Raw genomic sequence first — 21704 nt, 5'->3', positions numbered from 1 at the left:
CTAAATCCAGTTTGAACATCCGGAAGTTCATGATTCACATACTGTTGGAGCCTCGCTTGGAGAATTTTGAGCATTACTTTGCTAGTGTGTGAGATGAGTGTAGTTGTGTGGTAGTTTCTCGGCCTTTTGGCTAAGATCAAGTGTAATGTAGATAATCTTGGACATCCATGATTTCATCTGCATGCAAGTACATCTATAGAGTAGATTCTCAAAGTGGAATGGCTGGGTCACAGGTAATGTGTATTTATTTATTTATTTAAATTTTTACTTCTATTAAATTTTTTCCAGTTTTATTAAAATAGAATTTGCATATTATGTTCTATTTTATTTTTCTAAAAATTATTTATTTTAATTGGAGGCTAATTACTTTACAGTATTGTATTGGTTTTGCCATACATTGACATGGATCTGCCACGGGTGTACATGTGTTCCCCATCTTGAACCCCCCTCCCACATCCCTCCCCATATCATCCCTCTGGATCATCCCAGTGCACCACTCCCGAGCATCCTGTATCATGCATCGAACCTGGACTGACGATTTATTTCACATATGATAATATACATGTTTCAATGCCATTCTCCCATATCATCCCACCCTCACCCTCTCCTACAGAGTCCAAAAGACTGTTCTATACATCTGTGTCTCTTTTGCTGTCTCGCATACAGGGTTATCATTACCATGTTTCTAAATTCCGTATACATGCATTAGTATACTGTATTGGTGTTTTTCTTTCTGGCTTACTTCACTCTGTATAATAGGCTCCAGTTTCATCCATCTCATTAGAACTGATTCAAATGTATTCTTTTTAATGGCTGAGTAATACTCCATTGTGTATATGTACCATAGCTTTCTTATCCATTCATCTGCTGATGGACATCTAGGTTGCTTCCATGTCCTGGCTATTATAAACAGTGCTGTGATGAACATTGGGGTACATGTGTCTCTTTCAATTCTGGTCTCCTTGGTGTGTATGCCCAGCAGTGGGATTGCTGGGTCATAAGGCAGTTCTATTTCCAATTTTTTAAGGAATCTCCACACTGTTCTCCATAGTGGCTGTACTAGTTTGCATTCCCACCAACAGTGTAAGAGGATTCCCTTTTCTCCACACCCTCTCCAGCATTTATTGCTTGTAGACTTTTGGATTGCAGCCATTCTGACTGGTGTGAAATGGTACCTCATTGTGGCTCTGATTTGCATTTCTCTGATAATGAGTGATGTTGAGCATCTTTTCATGTGTTTGTTAGACATTGGAGAAATGTCTGTTTAGTTCTTTGGCCCATTTTTTGATTGGGTCATTTATTTTTCTGGAATTGAGCTGCAGGAGTTGCTTGTATATTTTTGAGATTAATTCTTTGTCAGTTGCTTCATTTGCTATTATTTTCTCCCATTCTGAAGGCTGTCTTGTCACCTTGCTTATAGTTTCCTTTGTTATGCAGAAGCTTTTAATTTTAATTAGGTCTCATTTGTTTATTTTTGCTTTTATTTTCAATATTCTGGGAGGTGGGTCATGGAGGAGCCTGCTGTGATTTATGTCGGAGAGTGTTTTGCCTGTGTTCTCCTCTAGGAGTTTTATAGTTTCTGGTCTTACATTTAGATCCTTAATCCATTTTGAGTGTATTTTTGTGTATGGTGTTAGAAAGTGTTCTGGTTTCATTCTTTTATAAGTGGTTGACCAGTTTTCCCAGCACCACTTGTTAAAGAGATTGTCTTTTCTCCATTGTACATTCTTGCCTCCTTTGTCAAAGAAAAGGTGTCCATAAGTGCATGGATTTATCTCTGGGCTTTCTATTTTGTTCTATTGATCTATATTTCTATCTTTGTGCCAGTACCATACTGTTTTGATGACTGTGGCTTTGTAGTAGAGCCTGAAGTCAGGCAGGTTGATTCCTCCAGTTCCATTGTTCTTTCTCAAGATTGCTTTGGCTATTCGAGGTTTTTGGTATTTCCATACAAATTGTGAAATTATTTTTTCTAGCTCTGTGAAGAATACCATTGGTAGCTTGATAGGAATTGCATTGAATCTATAGTTTGCTTTGGGTAGTATACTCATTTGCACTATATTGATTCTTCCGATCCATGAACACGGTATAGTTCTCCATCTATTAGTGTCCTCTTTGATTTCTTTCACCAGTGTTTTATAGTTTTCTATATACAGGTCTTTTGTTACTTTATGTAGATATATTCCTAAGTATTTTATTCTTTTTGTTGCAATGGTGAACGGAATTGTTTCCTTAATTTCTCTTTCTATTTTCTCATTATTAGTGTATAGGAATGCAAGGGATTTCTGTGTGTTGATTTTATATCCTGAAACTTTACTATATTAATTGATTAGCTCTAGTAATTTTCTGGTGGAGTCTTTAGGGTTTTCTATGTAGAGGATCATGTCATCTGCAAACAGTGGGAGTTTTACTTCTTCTTTTCCAATTTGGATTCCTTTTATTTCTTTTTCTGCTTTGATTGCTGTGAACTTCCAAAGCTATGTTGAATAGTAGTGGTGAGAGTGGGCACTCTTGTCTTGTTCCTGACTTTAGGGGAAATGCTTTCAATTTTTCACCATTGAAGATAATGCTTGCTGTGGGTTTGTCATATATAGCTTTAATTATGCTGAGGTATATTCCTTCTTTTCCTGCTTTCTGGAGGGTTTTTATCATAAATGGATGTTGAATTTTGTCAGAGGCTTTCTCTGCATCGATTGAGATAATCATATGGCTTTTATTTTTCAATTTGTTAATGTGGTGTATTACATTGATTGATTTGCAGATATTGAATAATCCTTGCATCCCTGGGATAAAAGCCCATGATGTATGATCTTATTAATGTGTTGTTGGATTCTGCTTGCTAGAATTTTGTTAAGGATTTTTCTTCTATGTTCATCAGTGATATTGGCCTGTAGTTTTATTTATTTATTTTTTGTGTGTGGCATCTTTGTCAGGTTTTGGTATTAGGGTGATGGTGGCCTCATAGAATGAGTTTGGAAGTTTATCTTCCTCTGCAATTTTCTGGGAGAGTTTGAGTAGGATAGGTGTTAGCTCTTCTCTAAATTTTTGGTAGAACTCAGCTGTGAAGCCGTCTGGACCTGGGCTTTTGTTTGTGGGAAGATTTCTGATTACAGTTTCAATTTCTGTGCTTGTGATGGGTCTGTTAAGATTTTCTATTTCTTCCTGGTTCAGTTTTGGGTAGTTGTACTTTTCTAAGAATTTGTGCATTTCTTCCAAGTTGTCCATTTTATTGGCATATAATTGCTGATAGTAGTCTCTTATGATCCTTTGTATTTCTGTGTTGTCTGTTGTGATTTCTCCATTTTCATTTCTAATCTTATTGATTTTATTTTTCTCCCTTTGTTTCTTGATGAGTCTGGCTAGTGGTTTGTCAATTTTACCTTCTCAAAGAACCAGCTTTTGGCTTTGTTGATTTTTGCTATGGTCTCTTTTGTTTCTTTTGCATTTATTTCTGCCCTAATTTTTAAGATTTATTTCCTTGTACTAACCCTGAGGTTCTTCATTTCTTCCTTTTCTAGTTGCCTTAGGTGTAGAGTTAGGTTATTTATTTGACTTTTTTCTTGTTTCTTGAGGTATGCCTGTATTGCTATGAACCTTTCCTTTAGCACTGCTTTTACAGTTTCCCACAGGTTTTAGGTTGTTGTGTTTTCATGTTCATTCATTTCTATGCAAATTTTGATTTCTTTTTTGATTTCTTCTGTGATTTGTTGGTTATTCAGCAGCGTGTTGTTCAGCCTCCATATGTTGGAATTTTTAATAGTTATTTTTTTTTTCCTGTAATTGAGATCTAAACTTACTGCATTGTGGTCAGAAAAGATTCTTGGGATGATTTCAATTTTTTTGAATTTACTAAGGCTAGATTTATGGCCCAGGATGTGATCTATTCTGGAGAACGTTCTATGTGTGCTTGAGAAAAAGGTGAGATTCATTGTTTTGAGGTGAAATGTCCTATAGATATCAATTAGGTCTAAGTGGTCTATTGTGTCATTTAAAGTTTGTGTTTCCTTGTTAATTTTCTGATTAGTTGATCTATCCGTAGGTGTGAGTGGGGTATTAAAGTCTCCCACTATTATTGTGTTATTGTTAATTTCCCCTTTTATACTAGTTAGCATTTGTCTTACATATTCCAGTGCTCCTATATTGGGCACATATATATTTATAATTGTTATATCTTCTTGTACTGATCCTTTGATCATTATGTAGTGCCCTTCTTTGTCTCTTTTCAAAGCCTTTGTTTTAAAGTCTATTTTATCTGATATCAGTATTGCTACTCCTGCTTTCTTTTGGTCTCTATTTGCATGGAGTATCTTTTTCCAGCCCTTCACTTTCAGTCTGTATGTGTCCCTTGTTTCAAGGTGGGTCTCTTGTAGACAACATAAATAGGGGTCTTGTTTTTGTATCCATTCAGCCAGTCTTTGTCTTTTGGTTGGTGTGTTCAACCCATTTACATTTAAAGTAATTATTGATAAGTATGATCCTGTTGCCATTTACTTTATTGTTTTGGGTTCGAGTTTATACACCCTTTCTGTGTTTCCTGTCTCGAGAAGATCCTTTAGCATTTGTTGGAGAGCTGGTTTGGTGGTGCTGAATTCTCTCAGCTTTTTCTTGTCTGTAAAGACTTTGATTTCTCCTTCATATTTGAATGAGATACTTGCTGGGTACAGTAATCTGGGCTGTAGGCTATTTTCTTTCATCACTTTAAGTATGTCCTGCCATTCTCTCCTGGCTTGAAGAGTTTCTATTGAAAGATTAGGTGTTATCCTGATGGGAATCCCCTTGTGTGTTATTTGTTGTTTTCCCTTGCTGCTTTTAATATTTGTTCTTTGTGTTTTATCTTTGTTAATTTGATTAATATGTGTCTTGGGGTATTTTGCCTTGGGTTTATCCTATTTGGGACTCTCTGGGTTTCTTGGACTTGGGTGATTATTTCCTTCCCCATTTTAGGGAAGTTTTCAACTATTATCTCCTCAAGTATTTTCTCATGGTCTTTCTTTTTGTCTTCTTCTTTTGGAACTCCTATGATTCGAATGTTGGGGGGTTTAACATTGTCCCAGAGGTCTCTGAGATTGTCCTCATTTCTTTTAATTCATTTTTCTTGTTTCCTCTCAGATTCATTTATTTCTACCATTCTATCTTCTACCTCACTAATCCTATCGTCTGCCTCTGTTATTCAACTATTTGTTCCCTCCAGAGTGTTTTTGATCTCATTTATTGCATTATTTATTATATATTGACTCTTTTTTATTTATTCTCAGTTCAGTTCAGTTCACTCACTCAGTCGTGTCTGACTCTTTGTGACCCCATGAATTGCAGCACACCAGGCCTCCCTGTCCATCACCAACTCCCGGAGTTCACTCAAACTCATGTCCATCGAGTCAGTGATGCCATCCAGCCGTCTCATCCTCTGTTTTCCCCTTCTCCTCCTGCCCCCAATCCCTCCCAGCATCAGAGTCTTCTCCAATGAGTCAACTCTTTGCATAAGGTGGCCAAAGTACTGGAGTTTCAGCTTTAGCATCATTCCTTCCAAAGAACACAGGACCGATCTCCTTTAGAATGGACTGATTGGATCTCCTTGCAGTCTAAGGGACTCTCAAGAGTCTTCTCCAACACCACATTTCAAAAGCATCAATTCTTCGGTGCTCAGCTTTCTTCACAGTCCAGTTCTCACAGCCATACATGACCACGATAGCCTTGACTAGACAGACCTTTAATGGCAAAGTGATGTCTCTGCTTTTGAATATGCTATCTAGGTTGGTCATAACTTTCCTTCCAAGGAGTAAGCGTCTTTTAATTTCATGGCTGCACTCACCATCTGCAGTGATTTTGGAGCCCCCCAAAATAAAGTCTGACACTGTTTCCACTGTTTCCCATCTATTTCCCATGAAGTGATGGGACCAGATGCCATGATCTTCGTTTTCTGAATGTTGAGCTTTAAGCCAACTTTTTCACCCTCCTCTTTCACTTTCATCAAGAGGCTTTTTAGTTCTTCTTCACTTTCTGCCATAAGGGTGGTGTCGTCTGCATATCTGAGGTTATTAATATTTCTCCCAGCAATCTTGATTCCAGCCTGTGCTTCTTCCAGCCCAGCGTTTCTCATGATGTACTCTGCATATAAGTTAAATAAGCAGGGTGACTATATACAGCCTTGATGTACTCCTTTTCCTATTTGGAACTAGTCTGTTGTTCCGTGTCCAGTTCTACCTGTTGCTTCCTGACCTGCATATAGGTTTCTCAAGAGGCAGGTCAGGTGGTCTGGTATTCCCATCTCTTTCAGAATTTTCCACGGTTTATTGTGATACACACAGTCAAAGGCTTTGGCATAGTCAATAAAGCAGAAACAGATGTTTTTCTGGAACTCTCTTGCTTTTTTGATGATCCAGTGGATGTTGGCAATTTGATCTCTGGGTCCTCTGCCTTTTCTAAAACCAGCTTGAACATTTGGAAGTTCGTGGTTCATGTACTGCTAAAGCCTGGCCTGCAGAATTTTGAGTATTACTTTACTAGTGTGTGAGATGAGTGCAATTGTGTGGTAGTTTGAGCATTCTTTGGCATTGCCTTTCTTTGGGATTGGTTGAAAACTGACCTTTTCCAGTCCTGTGGCCACTGCTGAGTTTTCCAAATTTGCTGGCATATTGAGTGCAATACTTTCACAGCATCATCTTTCAGGATTTGAAATAGCTCAACTGGAATTCCATCACCTCCACTAGCTTTGTTCGTAGTGATGCTTTCTAAGACCCACTTGTCTTCACATTCCAGGATGTCTGGCTTTAGGTAAGTGATCACATAGGTCCTTGTTAAACCTCTTGCATCTTCTCATCCTTGTCTCCAGGCTATTTATCTGTAAGTCCATTTTCCTTTCAGGATTTTTGATCATTTTCACTATCATTATTCAGAATTCATTATCAGGTAGATTCCCTAGCTCTTCCTCTTTTATTTGGGTTATTGGGCATTTATTCTGTTCCTTTACCTGCTGGGTATGTCTGCCTATTCATCTTGCTTATATTGCTGTGTTTGGGGTAGCCTTTCTATATTCTGGCATCTTGTGGAGTTCTCTTTATTGTGGAGTTTCTTCACTGTGGGTGGGGTTCAATGGGTGGCTTGTAAAGGTTTCCTTGTTAGGGAAGCTTGTGTCGGTGTTCTGGTGGGTGGAGCTGGATTTCTTCTCTCTGAAGTGCAGTGAAGTGTCCAGTAATGAGTTATGAGATGTCAGTGGGTTTGGAGTGACTTTGGGCAGCCTGTATATTGAAGCTCAGGGCTATGTTCCTGTATTGCTGGAGAATTTGTGTGGTATGTCTTGTTCTGGAACTTGTTGGTCCTTGGGTTGTGCTTAGTTTCAATGTAGGTATGGGGCGTTTGATGAGTTCCTATCAATTAATGTTCCCTGGAGTTAGGAGTTCTCTGGTGTTCTCAGGATTTGGACTTAAGCCTCCTGCCTCTGGTTTTCAGTCTTGTTCTTACAGTAGCCTTAAGACTTCTCTATCTGTCACTTAGAAGGAGGTTCCCTCTGTTTTAGCTTCTTCTGTTTGCTGGTCTCTTCAGTGTCTAATTTCCACCCTGGCACAAGGGGGTGGTGGTGGACACATTTTTAGGCTCACTTGTTCAGTCGTGCTGTGGGGAGGGAGGGATGCTGCAAACAAATAACACTGTTGTGTGCTCACAGTGTCTCAGCCACACTGGGTTTGCCCCTGCTCATGGCGTGTGTGCTTTCCCTGTCTACACTGCTTAGGCTCTAGGTTGCTCTGCCAGGAACTGTCTGAGGCCAGGCTTGGGTTGTATGCACTTCCCTGGTCTAAGCCACTCAGTTTCAGGTACTCGGGTAGTCTTCAGAGGCACAGACTAGGTTGGGGCTGCGTTTTGTGCCCTTCCCAGGTCTGAGCAGCTCAGGTGACCAGGTGTTTGGCGAGCGTGGTCGCTGAGACTTATCACCTCCCCCATCCCTGCCATTTCTGGGTGCACAACTGGCGCACCTTCTCAGGTGGATGTCAACCATCCAGAATCCCAAGAAGTCTTGGTTAGCAATGAAGCCTGCTTGCAGTTTGGTAGAGGATGCCTCTCTGGGGCTGTGATTGCCCCCTTCTGGCTCTGGCTGCCCTTGCCTGCCTGTCTCCAGCAGGAGATGGGCCAGTCTGCAGCCGGCTAGCTCTGCTCAGTCCTTTGTTCTGTGAGCAGGCCTGGCGATGTCTTAGGTTAGGGCTTTTCGCCTTTTCGTGGGGTAGCTATCCCACAGTCTACTTTGCTATCTCATGTAAGTTCCCTCAGATTGCCCTCGGGACATTCAGGCCCAGTCCTTACTCTAAGCAATGCAGCCCGCGCTTCCCTGCCCAGCCCCGGCTTGCTAGCAGCGGGTGCAGGCGTCTGCCCTGCTTCTCTGGTGGGGGAGTTACCGTTGGGCACGTAATCTGTGGGCTTTAATTATTTATTTATTTTTCCTCCCAGTTATGTTTCCCTCTGTGGTTCCAAGGCTCGCCACAGACTCGGCAGTGAGAGTGTTTCCTGGTGTTTGGAAACTTCTCTCTTTTTAAGACTCCCTTCCCCAGATGGATCTCCATCTCTACCTCTTTTGTCTTTCTTTTTATCTTTTATATTTTTTCCTACCTTCTTTTGAAGACAATGGGCTGCTTTTCTGGGTGCCTGATGTCCTCTGCCGGCATTCAGAAGTTGTTTTGTGGAATTTACTCAGCGTTCAAATGTTCTTTTGATGAATTTATGGGGGAGAAAGTGGTCTCCCCGTCCTATCCCTCTGCCATCTTAGGACTGCCTCCCTTGCATATTACGTTTTATAACTAAGGTATACACTATAATGATTTGATGTGTGTATATATTAGAAGGTTATATGCATTTTAAATCTCGAGACACATTGTCAAATTACATAGTTCTTGTACCAATTTTCCTTCTGCCAGTGTTTATGGGAGTGCTTGTTTCCCACATCCTAATTGTAGTGTGTGTTGTAGAGAAATAATCCTTGGAACCCATGACTATGTTAAGTAACAAAGAAGAATAAAGTTGTTAATTAGCAGACCTCAAGATAGGGAAATTTTTCTGGATTATCTAGGTGGGTCTAATGTAATCACAAAGGACCTTAAAAGTAGAAGAGGGGGGCAGAAGAGTCTGCCAGAGAAGAAAGTCAGAAAGAGATACATGTTGCTGACTTTGCAGATCCTGACTTGAGACCACCAGCCAAAGACTGTTGGCAGCTCTGGAAGCTGGAAAGAGCAAGAACATGGATTCTTTCCTGGAGCCTCCAGAAAGAAAAGCAGCCTGCTGACATCTTCATTTTAGCCCAGTGAGACCCATGCTGGACCTATGAAACTAACCTATGAAACCATAAGATATTAATTTGTGTTGCTCAAGTCAAGTTTATGTAATTTGCCACAATAGCAACAGAAAATATACATTGTGCTGTCAAATTTATAGATCTTTGCTAATCAAAAGTGATAAATATTATCTCAGCACAGTTTTAATGTACATTTCCCTGATTATGAATAAAATCGAGCTGCTTTTTATATATTTATTTCATTTTCTGTGACTGGTGTACTTTTATGTTGATTGTTTTCATTTTATCAAAATCTAGGAGTATTTTATGAGTTGAGATCAGTTTTTTTCTGTGACATGAGTTGTAAATGATTTTCCTCAAATTATCATTGTCTTTGACTTTGTTATGGCTTTAATTTTTGTAGTTTTTTTTCCCTATAGGATTTTCATTTTTATTCAGCAGGATGTATCAATCTTCTCTAAGTCTTCTAGTTTTCAAATGAAAAAGGCCTTTTTAAATAACAGGTCTATAAATGAATTTTTCCATATTTTCCTTTAGTATTTGAATTAATTATTTTTAATCACTTTAATCTTGGATCCATCTGGAATTCAGATGGCAAAGCTATTATTTGGAAAGCTTGTTTTTCCTATGCTGATTTGGGATGGCTCTTATTATAATCTAAATTCCTGTATGTATTTTAATGTATTTCTTGACTTCCTATTCTGTTCCATTAGTCTATATGCCAAAGCAGCACTTCTTAAGTTATTGAGACTTATGTTTTAATGTCTAATAGGGATATTTGCTCCTCTTTTCACAGAGCTTCCTTAACTTTTCTAATTTTGTTTTTCTCCATGTGAACTTTATAATTAGCCTCTCTAAAGTCAAAAAAAGAAAAAAAGAAAAGAGAGAGAGAGAGAGAAAAGGAGAAAACTCTTCTGGTATATTTACCAATTGGGTTCATATTAGTTACACTTACAAATAAATGTTTTTTCATTTGTTCAATAAAAATATTTTATTTGATATTTTTCTTTATTGTTTAATTTTTGTTTATGTTTAAACAGTTCTCATGACATTTATTCCAGATACTTTATCTACTTTCTTGATCTAGAAAATGGACTCTTTTCTTCTATTATACTCTGGATCGTTATCATCTGCATATATGAAAGTTGTTGATTTCTACATATGCATTCAGCACCTCTCTATGTTACCAAATGTCTTATCGTGGTTTTACAGTTAGTTGTATTTTTTTTTTTTCAAATAAACAATCATATCATCTGGGGTATTTTATTAAATTGTATATTCATAGACAATTATACTTTTAGTCTGGATTTTCAAGTTTATTTGTATAGAGTTGAGTGGAGTAGACTGTTATGATTATTTTAATTTCTTATTTATGTGTGATGGTTTCTCATAAAAAGTTATTTCTTTCTATGTATGCTGGTGCTTTACCTTTTTCTTAACTAAGTTAGCTGCTAGTTTATTCATTTTTAAGGCACACTTTTTGTATTCATTTATTAGTTCTGCTTTCCAGCTCATTAATTTCTTCTTTATCAATTCTTCTTTAATTTTAATTTCATCAGAATATAATTGATTTACAATGTTGTGTGAGTTTCAGGTGTACAGCAAAGTGATTCAGTTACACATATCCATGTACAGTATTCATTCTTTTCTAGATTCTTTTCTCATATCGGTTAGCCCAGAATATTGAGTAGAGTTCCCTGTGCTATACATGTACAGTAGGTCCTTGTTGATTATCTCTCTTACATACAGTAGTGCATGTATGTTCATTCCAAACTCCTGATTTATCCTCCCCCCCCAATATTTAATTCTTGACATCTACTTTCCTTTGGTTTATTATGTTTTTTCGTTCCTAACATCCTGTGTTCTTTTCCTAACTTTCCTAACTCACTGTATAACACATTTGTTTTTTAGTTTTCTCAGTTTATTGAGATACTATCCTTAAAGTTATACGTAAACATTAATTATCAGGTTGAATGACCTTCCTCCATTTGGGTCATCTTGGAGTTCTCTTTGTCTTGGACATATTTGCCCTTTGTTGAGAATCTTTTCCTTTTTCTCCCAGGACACTGAGCACTTGCTTTTCGGGTAAGTTTTCTTTTTTTTTCCCCTGAAGTTTCTTCCTTATATGTGTGGGTTTTCTAAAGTCCTGCCTATGTCCTTGTTTCAGCCAAGGTTGGCTAATCTGCATTCTCTTAACCTCTAGGTCTCTTTCTCTACCAACTGCTTTACATCCATATCATTTACTAGAAATAACTATTGCCTCAGTTTCAGGCTTACATTTTGAGCTCTTTTTGGAAATGTTTCTCTAGGTTTTCTAAGAATGTAAGCTTAATATTTGAAGCTAAACTCTACCCCACCATCTGCATCCAGTCTCTTTTGTGCTGTGACTTCCATATCTCAGAAGCATCACCATTGCTTGAGGAGCTAAACCTTGACAACTCTGAGTTTTGTGTTATTACTCCTTTTCACTTCCATCATTCAACCAGTTGTCAAATCCTGTGAGTCCTGTCTCCATTGTGATTTTCCTTTTGGGTTTCTCTCAGTATCTGTAACTTGATTCCAGCCTGTGCTTTTTTCTCCTTGACTATGGCAGTAATTTTCTATTAATTTATCTATTTCCAGCTTTCCCCTTCAGTCCACCTATCAGGATCAGCTTCAGAGTTCTGACCATTCATTGTCCAACTTGAAATATCAGAAATTATCCATGACCTGCAAGTGAAGGATTGGTTCCTCATCTGGTCCTCTGCAATGAGGCTCTGATCTCCCCCTAGAATCTTGTTCAGCGATACCCTATGTACTCGTATGCTCATTGTTTCCTAGATTTCCTGATTTTATTATCTTCAACTTTGGCTCATAGTGCTTTTTTTTCTGCTGGTAACAATTTATTATCTTATTTTTCTACTGAAATTGTGTTTATTCTTCAAATTCCGTCTCATAAACAGCTTACTCTGTGAAGACTTTCCTGCTGCCTCTGGTCTAAAGCCATTCCTCCCCCATTTCATCCCTACAGACTCTATTGTGCTGGATTTTCTTCTCTGAACACATCTACTCATTTACTTGCTTTATCTTTCCCTTAGATCTTGAGTTCCAATAAGACTGAGACTGTCTCTCCTGAGGAATGTAACCTGGAACCTATTTTGAAACAGTCTTTACTTAATTTGTTAATATACTGCTTCTATTTTATGATTTGTATTTTTGGCTGAGAGGCATGTGGGATCTTAAGGGATTAAACCTGCACCCTCCTGCATTGTAAGGTGACGTCTCAACCACTGGACCCCCAGGGAGGTATCCCCATCACCTTTTAAATAGTAAGTGCTCAAGTATATATTGAACATAGGAAAATTATCTAAAGCATGGTGAGGAAATAAAGCAGAAGAGCCCCTGAAGGACTATGATCAGCCAACAGCTTGTGACTTTTCTTAACTATAGCATGAAAGAGAAAGAAACTTCATTTTTAAGCCACTGTAATTCAAGGTCTCTTTGTTACGATAGATTAGTCTTTCAAAGCAGGTACATATAAAGGGCTCAGACAGTAAAGAATCTGCCTGCAGGGCAGGAGACTCTGGTTCAATCCCAGGGCCAGGAAGATCCCCTGGAGAAAGGAATGGCAAACCACTCCAGTATTCTTGCCTGAGTCTGCAGTCTATGGGATCACAAAGAGTTGGACATGACGGAACAACTAGCAATTCCCCACCCCCCCAAGGGGAACATAAGTAGTTGATGCCATTAACTTCTACAGAGGAATGCTCATTCATTCATTCATTTCAGGGGGTTATAATCAACTCTGTCTGACAAATACCTAGGGACCTAACGTGACCCTTCCAGACTGACTGAGCCTTTGCAGTAGGGGAGGAGAGCAGTCTGGCAGCCTGGGAATGACCTGACATGAAGTGAGTCTCATGTCATAATGACTATATGAACAGGAGGTGGAAGAAGTCACACTTCATCCAAGGATAGAAGCAACATCGAAAAGTAAAAATATAGGTGAGCAAAAATAGACAAGAGAGAAAGAGTCGGGGGAGCCAGAAACTTCAGGTACTTGATTGTAGAGACTCATAGGAAGTGATGGGGTGGGATGCGTTGCCAGTCCAGACCTGCCTGAAGGGCAAGAATTCTTGAGGCTCAAATAAGAGAGGTACCATCTTCTGCCTTAGTCAGGATACTGGGGGCTTACAGGGGTTGGAGTGCCTGCAGAGTATGTACAACAAAGCCTGGGGACAGAAAGGAACATCTGGAGGCTCATTCTTAGAAAATGTACCAGCATCCGGGTTCCAACAGGTTCAAGGGTCTATCACACCTGGCATGACGCTAACCTAAACTGACTTGGGACCAAGTTTGTGTAGATTGAAAAAATGATCTGATGTTGGTTTACACTACATTTGACTGCTGCCTGAATCAACTTTTGTCTGTCCAGACCTATTCTGATTCTTTGAATGCTTGTGTCAAATGAAAAAGAAAACAAAAAACAAAAACAAAAAAACGCACAATGAGAGCTTAGAGTTAAGTTTTACTCGAGAACTTACTGAGGACTATAGCCCAGGAGATAGTCTTTCATATAGCTCTGAGGAGCTGCTCTGAACAGGTAGTGTGGGAGTCAGTATATGTATGGTTTTGTGAAGGGGTATGTGAAATCAAGCAAACATCTTGAATCTTGGTAGAGTGTTGCTGCTCGTCACAAAGAGCAGATGTCCCTGTTAATTATTTTAATGCTTTTCTAGGTATGAGAATATGTAGGAAATTGGGTTCATAATATTTTCTCCTGAAAATACATAATAATCTGAAGGCTTGTTATGCCAGGGAACAGAGTGCCTGATTGCTGATCTCCAGCCTGAACTCCTCTCAGGCTGTATCAAAGGTCAGTGATCACAGTGGCTAGTGACTTCATTCTTGAAAACCAGATGGCAAGTTTATAGTTGGAGTTTCTCCAACTCCCGAGGTTTCTAGAAGTGGGTAGGGGAGCCCAGCCTGTTGCCTGGTTTTCTGAGTTGGGCCCTGCCACAGACCCTTCTTAACAACCACCCTGACTTGACTGTACCTGACACTAGGGCATGACCATTGCTCAGAATTCTAGAAGCTATTATTACCTTACCTTCCCCTCTTAGCTGTCCCTACTTCCTATGACTCTCCACTGTCATATACCCCAGCTAGCTAAGTTCTGCTGGGGGTATTGCCCTGACCCATCAACTTCTCTCCCATGGAGGTGGCTGACACTTGTCTCAGGTGGACTGCCTTGCTCTTGCTTGGTCTGGTCCCCTTTGGCTTGTCCTTAACATGTCCCTTAGCAAGGAACAAGGGATAGAGATCCACGAACAGTTGCTGAAACTGCAAGGAAGATGGGGGTACAGCCTATATCAGTGCAGTCTGTAGCCCTTCCCTCTATTATTCTGAGGTTTCTGGACAAGTTCAGGGGAAACATTTTGAGAAGAATCACTTCTTTCCTATTTTCTTTCCTTCTCTGCTCCTTCATTACCAGTACCTTCTCTCTTGAGTTTTCCCCATATGTTGAATAAGACCTACAGATAGATATCTAAGTGTTAGTAGTTCAGTAGTGTCTGACTCTTTGGGGCCTCATGGGCTGTAGTCTGCCAGACTCCTCTGTCCATGGAATTCTCCAGGCAGGGATACTGGAGTGGGTTACCATTCCTTTCTCCAGAGGATCTTCCCGACACAGAACCTGGGCCATGGACAGAGGAGCCTGGTGGGCTAGAGCCCATGGGGTTGCGTAGACTCAGACCCGACTGATTAAGACTTTCATTTTCACAGATACCTAAGATGGTTCCTAAACCTGGGGAGAAATTTCAGGAGGCAGAGTTTTTCAGTCTGTTGTAGAGTAAGTGACTGAGGGCTGCGGTTATGTTTCCAGGATTCTAGCCCTTGTTTTGTTCCTGATACGCTGGGTAAATCCTTGAGTGGGCTGACATGGAAAAAAAAAAGATATATTTTAATGATGTGTGGCTGCAAGCTACAGAGGATACAGAAAGGCTTTGAGCATGGGTAGTTTTTGCTTTCAGTTCCCTTTTCCTGCCTTCAACGAATCTTTGCTTCTGCTTCTCCAGGGACATCTTCTGCGCATATTTTCAGTTTAAGCCACTAGGTGGGGCTTTGACCCTATCAGTCACTCACCAAAACCGCTCCCTCTGACAACTGGGTTAAGAGCATAGATTTCTCAGGAACTGCAGAGAGGGAAGGAATGTATTCTTTTCTTCCTGAAAACCTTGCAAGTCAACCTAGATGCTTTCTCTTTGGCTGCATGAGGAGAGGGAGGCCATTTCCCCAACTTCACTGCTCCTTCCTCTGACTCCTCCCCCTACCCTTTGCTGATAGTGATGTAGGTTATGGCACCGGGAGGAGAAGGACCTTTAGGTGATGCTGGGGTGTGAAGGCCTTTCTTGTTCACCAGAGGAAGCAAAGCCAAGTGGTTAAGTGCGCAGGCACTAGATCTGTTGTGTCATATCCGAACCTGGCTCTACTCATAAACTACATAAATGTGAGCAAGTCACATAAATCTCTCCGTGCCTCAGTTTCCTTATCTATAAAATGGGAATAAGGAGGGGACTTCCCTGGCAGTCCAGAAGTTAAGACTTCACTTTTCATTGCATGGTGTGTATGAGTTTGATCCATGGTTGGGGAGCTAAGATACCACATGCCTTGTGGCCAATAAAACAAAACAAAACAAAAGCCCCAAAACAAAAGCAATATTGTAACAAAGTCAACAAATACTTTAAAAATGGCACACATCAAACATTTTTTTTTTAAATAGGGATGAGAAAAGTGACCTGATTTGGGATGGTTACATTGTGGTAATGTAGCTATGATTTATTGGCACTGTCCAGGCTAGGTGCTAGATCAAACCAAGTGAACTTTAGACCTTGGTGGGACCAATCTGCCATCTCACTGGTGTTGGTGAGAAGATACTGGTTCATGTCTTTTCTAGTCTTTTTTTTTTTCAAGAAGAAACTTTGATATGTCTCCTTCTCCTAGCACTAGAAGAATACTACCTCTGACCAAAAGTTGGTAGAAGACCATTAGCCCCTCCTGGTCTTGAACCTCTTCCAGCTGACTATCCCTCTGGAGGCAAAGCCTCCAGACCACACATCAGTGTTCCAACTCAAGTCTAGCTGCCTCCCCACCATTGGTTTGCTCTTGGCACTTTCTCCCTTTGTAACCATTGGCATCTAACTTTGCATTTTGTTTTTACATCTCTGAGTCCTCAGCTAGACATAAAACGTTTGAAATCAGTTTGGTTCAAAAATATTAATTCCAGTAGCTCTTATGGCCAGATACTGTGTTAGGATGCTTTGTACCTGTTGAGGTATTATTACTGGAGTGTGTATGGTCAGTCCCAGCAGCTGAGCAGTAAGAACCAGCTCTCTTCTCATGGCAAACAGTAGGAATGTAAAGTCATGAGTTCCTTGAGTGACTACTGAGGATGCAGAGCTGTGAAGGGAGAGAATAGAGCCCTCCAGATACACCAGCCCTCTATTCTCAATATCAAGTTACAAAATGCAATTCACATCTCTTCAGGGTTCTCAGACAATCACAGAGGGATAACCTGTACTCTATTGATTATAACTTTTTTTTGCTGCTGCTGCTGCTAAGTTGCTTCAGTCATGTCTGACTCTGTGCGACCCCATAGAAGGAAGCCCACCAGGCTCCCCTGTCACCTCTTAGGTTTTTCCTAATTATCTACACTCCATATTCTTCAGACTTCTTCTCCAAGTAGTGACTTGTTGACTGACTTTAGGATTAAGTGAGGGCTAAATGGCAATCCACTCCAGCACGCTTGCCTGGAAAATCCCATGGATGGAGGAGCCTAATAGGCTACAGTCCATGGGGTGGCACAGAGTCGGACACGACTCAGCAACTTCACTTTTAGAGGATGAGAGGAAGCTGAATCCATTATGGGCTCGGGAATTTCAGGCACAATCCTGTATAGGTATCAGAGAAGGCATGGGAAGTTCCTGAAGACTTGAATATCTACTCCCTGTTCCCAAACAGCTGACTGGTTCTCTCAGCTTTGTAAATTGTCCTTTTCTTGATTGGCTCAAGATGAATGCTTTGAATACGAGGGGATTTCTGTGCCTACATGCACACACACACACACACACACACACACAAGGACAGTTTCACTCATTCCTGACAGATTTGTGCTTTGAATTCTGTGATGAAAATATTGTGTCTATTTTCTTTAAAGCTTGTAAATTTTTCTGTGGAAGGCTGCTAAACTATGTGAAGGGATATTTCTCCTAATACCCCAGAATGAGTACTAGATCCCACAGCTGAAAACATCAGACAAGAACTACCTACCATTATGGAGCGTTAATCGCTCAGTCATATCTGACTCTTTGTGACTCCAAGGAAAGTAGCTCACCAGACTTCTCTGTCCATGAAATTCTCCAGGCAAGAATACTGGAGTGGGTAGCCATTCCCCTCTCCAGGAGATCTTCCCAATCTAGGATCAAACATGGGTCTCCTGCATTGCAGGCAGATTTTTTACCCTCTAAGCCATCATGGAACCCCTACTGTGGAGACAACTATTGATTCATAGAGGACCCTGAAAGCATCTACTCCAGGTTTATTAGGACTTAATGAGTAGTTTCTTCTACCACCAGGCACTTCCCCGGTGGCTCAGATGGTAAAGAATCTGCCTGCAATGCAGGAGACCTGGGTTTGATCCTTGGGTTGGGAAGATCCCCTGCAGAAGGGAATGGCAACCTGTTCCAGTATTCTGGCCTAGAGAATTCCGTGGATGGAAGAATCTGGTGGGCCTCAGTCCATGAGGTCGCACAGATTCAGACACACATGAGAGACTAAAATGTCACACTACTAGCCACTCCTCCCCTTGTCCCCCTCCACTGCAAGTCTATGCATGAACATTGGGGGAGAGAGGAGGGAGTTAGGAAAAATGCCAATGAGGTGTGGTATTTGTGTTAAGGAGTTAATGCTTCCTTGGGAGAGGAGTGAGTTATATGCCACTGCCCTTCCCCAAACCCAGTGATAGGGAGGGTCCCAAAATATTATCTGTAGCAATTGGGATAGGGGAAATGGGCAGCTTGACCTCCAGTTGGATGACCTGCTTATCTGTCTTGAAAGATCCCATCTCATCTCATGTGAGCACGGGAAGGAGGGCTGGGAGATGGTGGGGCTGAGAGAGTTGTGGCCAGCATGAGGATACCCTTATCTCTTGTAAGTCTGAAGGATGCAGTGGAAGGCATCTGGGCTTGCATCACTTACAAGAGCTTCCCACTGAGAGGGGCCTGGGTGATGGGCTGCCATGGTGCTTATGGCTCATTCCTTTGAAAGTGGAAGCTTGGAGAGTGAAGGAGGTAGAACCAGTTAGATCTCCTGAGTTACGAAATGTGCTGGGCAGGGGCCAAGGAGCCACAGCAAGAGCTCCCACAGTGAAGTGAAAGTTGCTCATTCGTGTCCAACTCTTTGCGACCCCATGAACTATACAGTCCATGGAATTCTCCAAGCCAGAATACTGGAGTGGGTAGCCTATCCCTTCTCCAGCGGATCTTCCTGACCCAGAAATCGAACCAGGGTCTCCTGCATTGCAGGTGGATTCTTTACCAACTGAACTATCAGGAGATCCAAGAGCTCCTACAGGGCTCTTTGAAAGCAAATACTTGAAAAGCAACGATATGGTGTGCTGCAGTTCATGGGGTCCTAAACAGTCAGACGTGACTTAGCAACTAAATCACAGCAACATGGGGGTGTTTCTATAGCTATTAGTGTTATCTTGAAAAGCAAAGCAACCAATGGGAAGAGGAACCACGGGGAATGGTTAAATAGGCATCATCTCTCTCTACCTCCTTTCCTGTGAACATAGTGGAGGGACTAGACAGCAAATGTAGGTAAAATGAAGGCAGCTTGCAGCTTTCTGAGCTCCCTTCCTCTCTGGACTCCACAAAGGTCTGGGTCAAAACTGTGCTAATGGGAGGAGAAGATGTGATATGCAAATCAAGTCTGAGCTTCAGTTGGACTAAGTGTTAATAATAGAAAATAACCAGAAAAGTTCTGAAATATGCCTAGGATGTCACCAAGGAATGCAAAAGTCGGATTTGATTAAGCTTGTGAAGGCAATATTCAGAGAATAGTTAAACTACACCATGTTGTGGGTGTTGTGTTCATACAACACTTAGTTGAGTCAGAACAATATACTCGTTATAAGCGCACCTTTTGAAAATGATTTGTCCCAAAAGGGACACAGATATCGCTAAAAGAAGTATTTATAGTATAAATTAGAGATGCTTGTATAGGAATGAATTCATAAAAATTTTCTGGTATAAAACACAAGTATTTCCTAACACCAACATCTTAACCAAAAACAAGTAATAAAAAGCCACTTGGTGTTAAGTTTTAACAGATTTCCATGCAGTGTGAGGTGAGTGTTGGGAATTAACATTAAGGATTATTGGCCTAAACTTACCTTGTTAGCCCACTAAGAGTAGACTCAAAATCCACCAAAGATTCTAAAAAGCATGTTGATTTGCATTTCTCTAATGATTAGAGATGCTGAGCATCTTTTTATGTGACTGTTGGCCATCTGTATGTCTTCTTTGGAAAAATGTCTATTCGGTCTTCTGCCCATTTTTTAATTGGGCTGTTTTTGTTTCTTGATACTGAGTTGTGTGAGACGTTTATGTATTTTAGACATTAACCCATTGTTGGTCATATCGTTTACAAATATTTTCTTCTGTCCAGCAGAATATCTTTCCATTTTGTCAATGGTTTCCTTTACTATGCAAAAGCTTTAAAGTTTACTTAGGTCCCATTTGTTTATTTTTTCTTTTGTTTCTTTTGCCTTAGGCAATAGAAATGAAAAATATCGCTATGATTTGTGTCAAAGAGTGTTCTGCATCTGTTGTCTTGGAATTTTATTGTTTCAGATCTTACATTTAGATTTTAATCTATTTTGAGCTTATTTTGTATATGGTATAAGGAAATGTTTTAAAGTCATTATTTTACAGGTAGCTGTCCAGTTTTCCCAGCACTGCTTATTAAAGAGACTATCTTTTCTCCATTGTCATAAACATTTCTCTGAGCAGGCTTATGTACTAGAACATCTTTGGAGCTTTTATAGAATCTATACCTGTATTAACTGATTCTGTTCAAATACTCAGCAACTAGGAGCTGCAGTTCATTCTCTTAGAAGTAACGGGTCCCTACAGAGCTTTAGCAACCACTCTCTACTCCTCAACTCCATCACTAAGTCAATAAAAATGTGTGTGGGTCACCACTTTTGCCTGGACACCATGCATGGCTTCTCTTGGTCTATGCTTATTTTCCTTGTCTGTTCATTGGCCATCAATTGTAACAGTTGCCTAAGATTCCCTTCACATTATCCCTATGACTTAAACGTAGCCTTACTTATTAAATTCTCTTCTTTGGTCATGACATTTGCTCTGTCTGTTAGGCTCTGCACTCTCTCTTGGTTAAACATTTTCAAACTGTGTCACTTCTTGTTTTTAAACTATTTGGCTTTGAAAACATACAACATCGGAGATGAATAAGGAGAGCAGTTTTGTGAAGAAGAAAGGATGATGATTGAAAAGCATTTATGACAGGGCCATATTCAGTTCAGTTCAGTCGCTCAGTCGTGTCTGATTCTTTGCAACCCCATGAATCGCAGCACGCCAGGCCTCCCTGTCCATCACAAACTCCTGGAGTTCACTCAGACTCATGTCCATCGAGTCAGTGATGCCATCCAGCCATCTCATCCTCTGTCGTCCCCTTCTCCTCCTGCCCCCAATCCCTCCCAGCATCAGAGTCTTTTCCAATGAGTCAACTCTTTGCATGAGGTGGCCAAAGTACTGGAGTTTCAGCTTTAGCATCATTCCTTCCAAAGAAATCCCAGGGCTGATCTTTAGAATGGACTGGTTGGATCTCCTTGCAGTCCAAGGGACTCTCAAGAGTCTTCTCCAACACCACAGTTCAAAAGCATCAATTCTTTGGTACTTAGCCTTCTTCACAGTCCAACTCTCACATCCATACATGACCACAGGAAAAACCATAGCCTTACTTAGGATCAAATCTGTATGTTTTCTGACATAGTAGTACTAGTGTTAGTTGCTCAGTCACGTCTGACTCTTTGTGACCCCACAAACTGTAACCCGCCAGGTTTCTCTGTCCATGGGATTCTCCAGGCAAGAACACTGGAGTGGATTGCCATGCCCTTCTCCAGAGGATCTTCCCGACCCAGAGATTGAAACCGGGTCTCCTGCATTGCGGGCAGATTCTTTACCATATTTCTCTCCCTCCCAGTATATCTCGCTCTCTCACTGGTGCCCAAGGACTTCCCCTTCCCAGCCCACATAGAAGCAGAGACAAAGACAGTAAAGGAGCTGCTGGCCTAACACAGGAGGAGACAACTCTAATACATGCTTATGTTTGTCAGTTTTTCCATCCCCAAAGATGAAGTAAGGCT

The sequence above is a fragment of the Bos javanicus genome, chromosome 15 (assembly GCF_032452875.1).
Source record: "Bos javanicus breed banteng chromosome 15, ARS-OSU_banteng_1.0, whole genome shotgun sequence".
Taxonomy (NCBI): Eukaryota; Metazoa; Chordata; class Mammalia; order Artiodactyla; family Bovidae; genus Bos; species Bos javanicus.
This window is presented reverse-complemented; position numbering follows the sequence as displayed.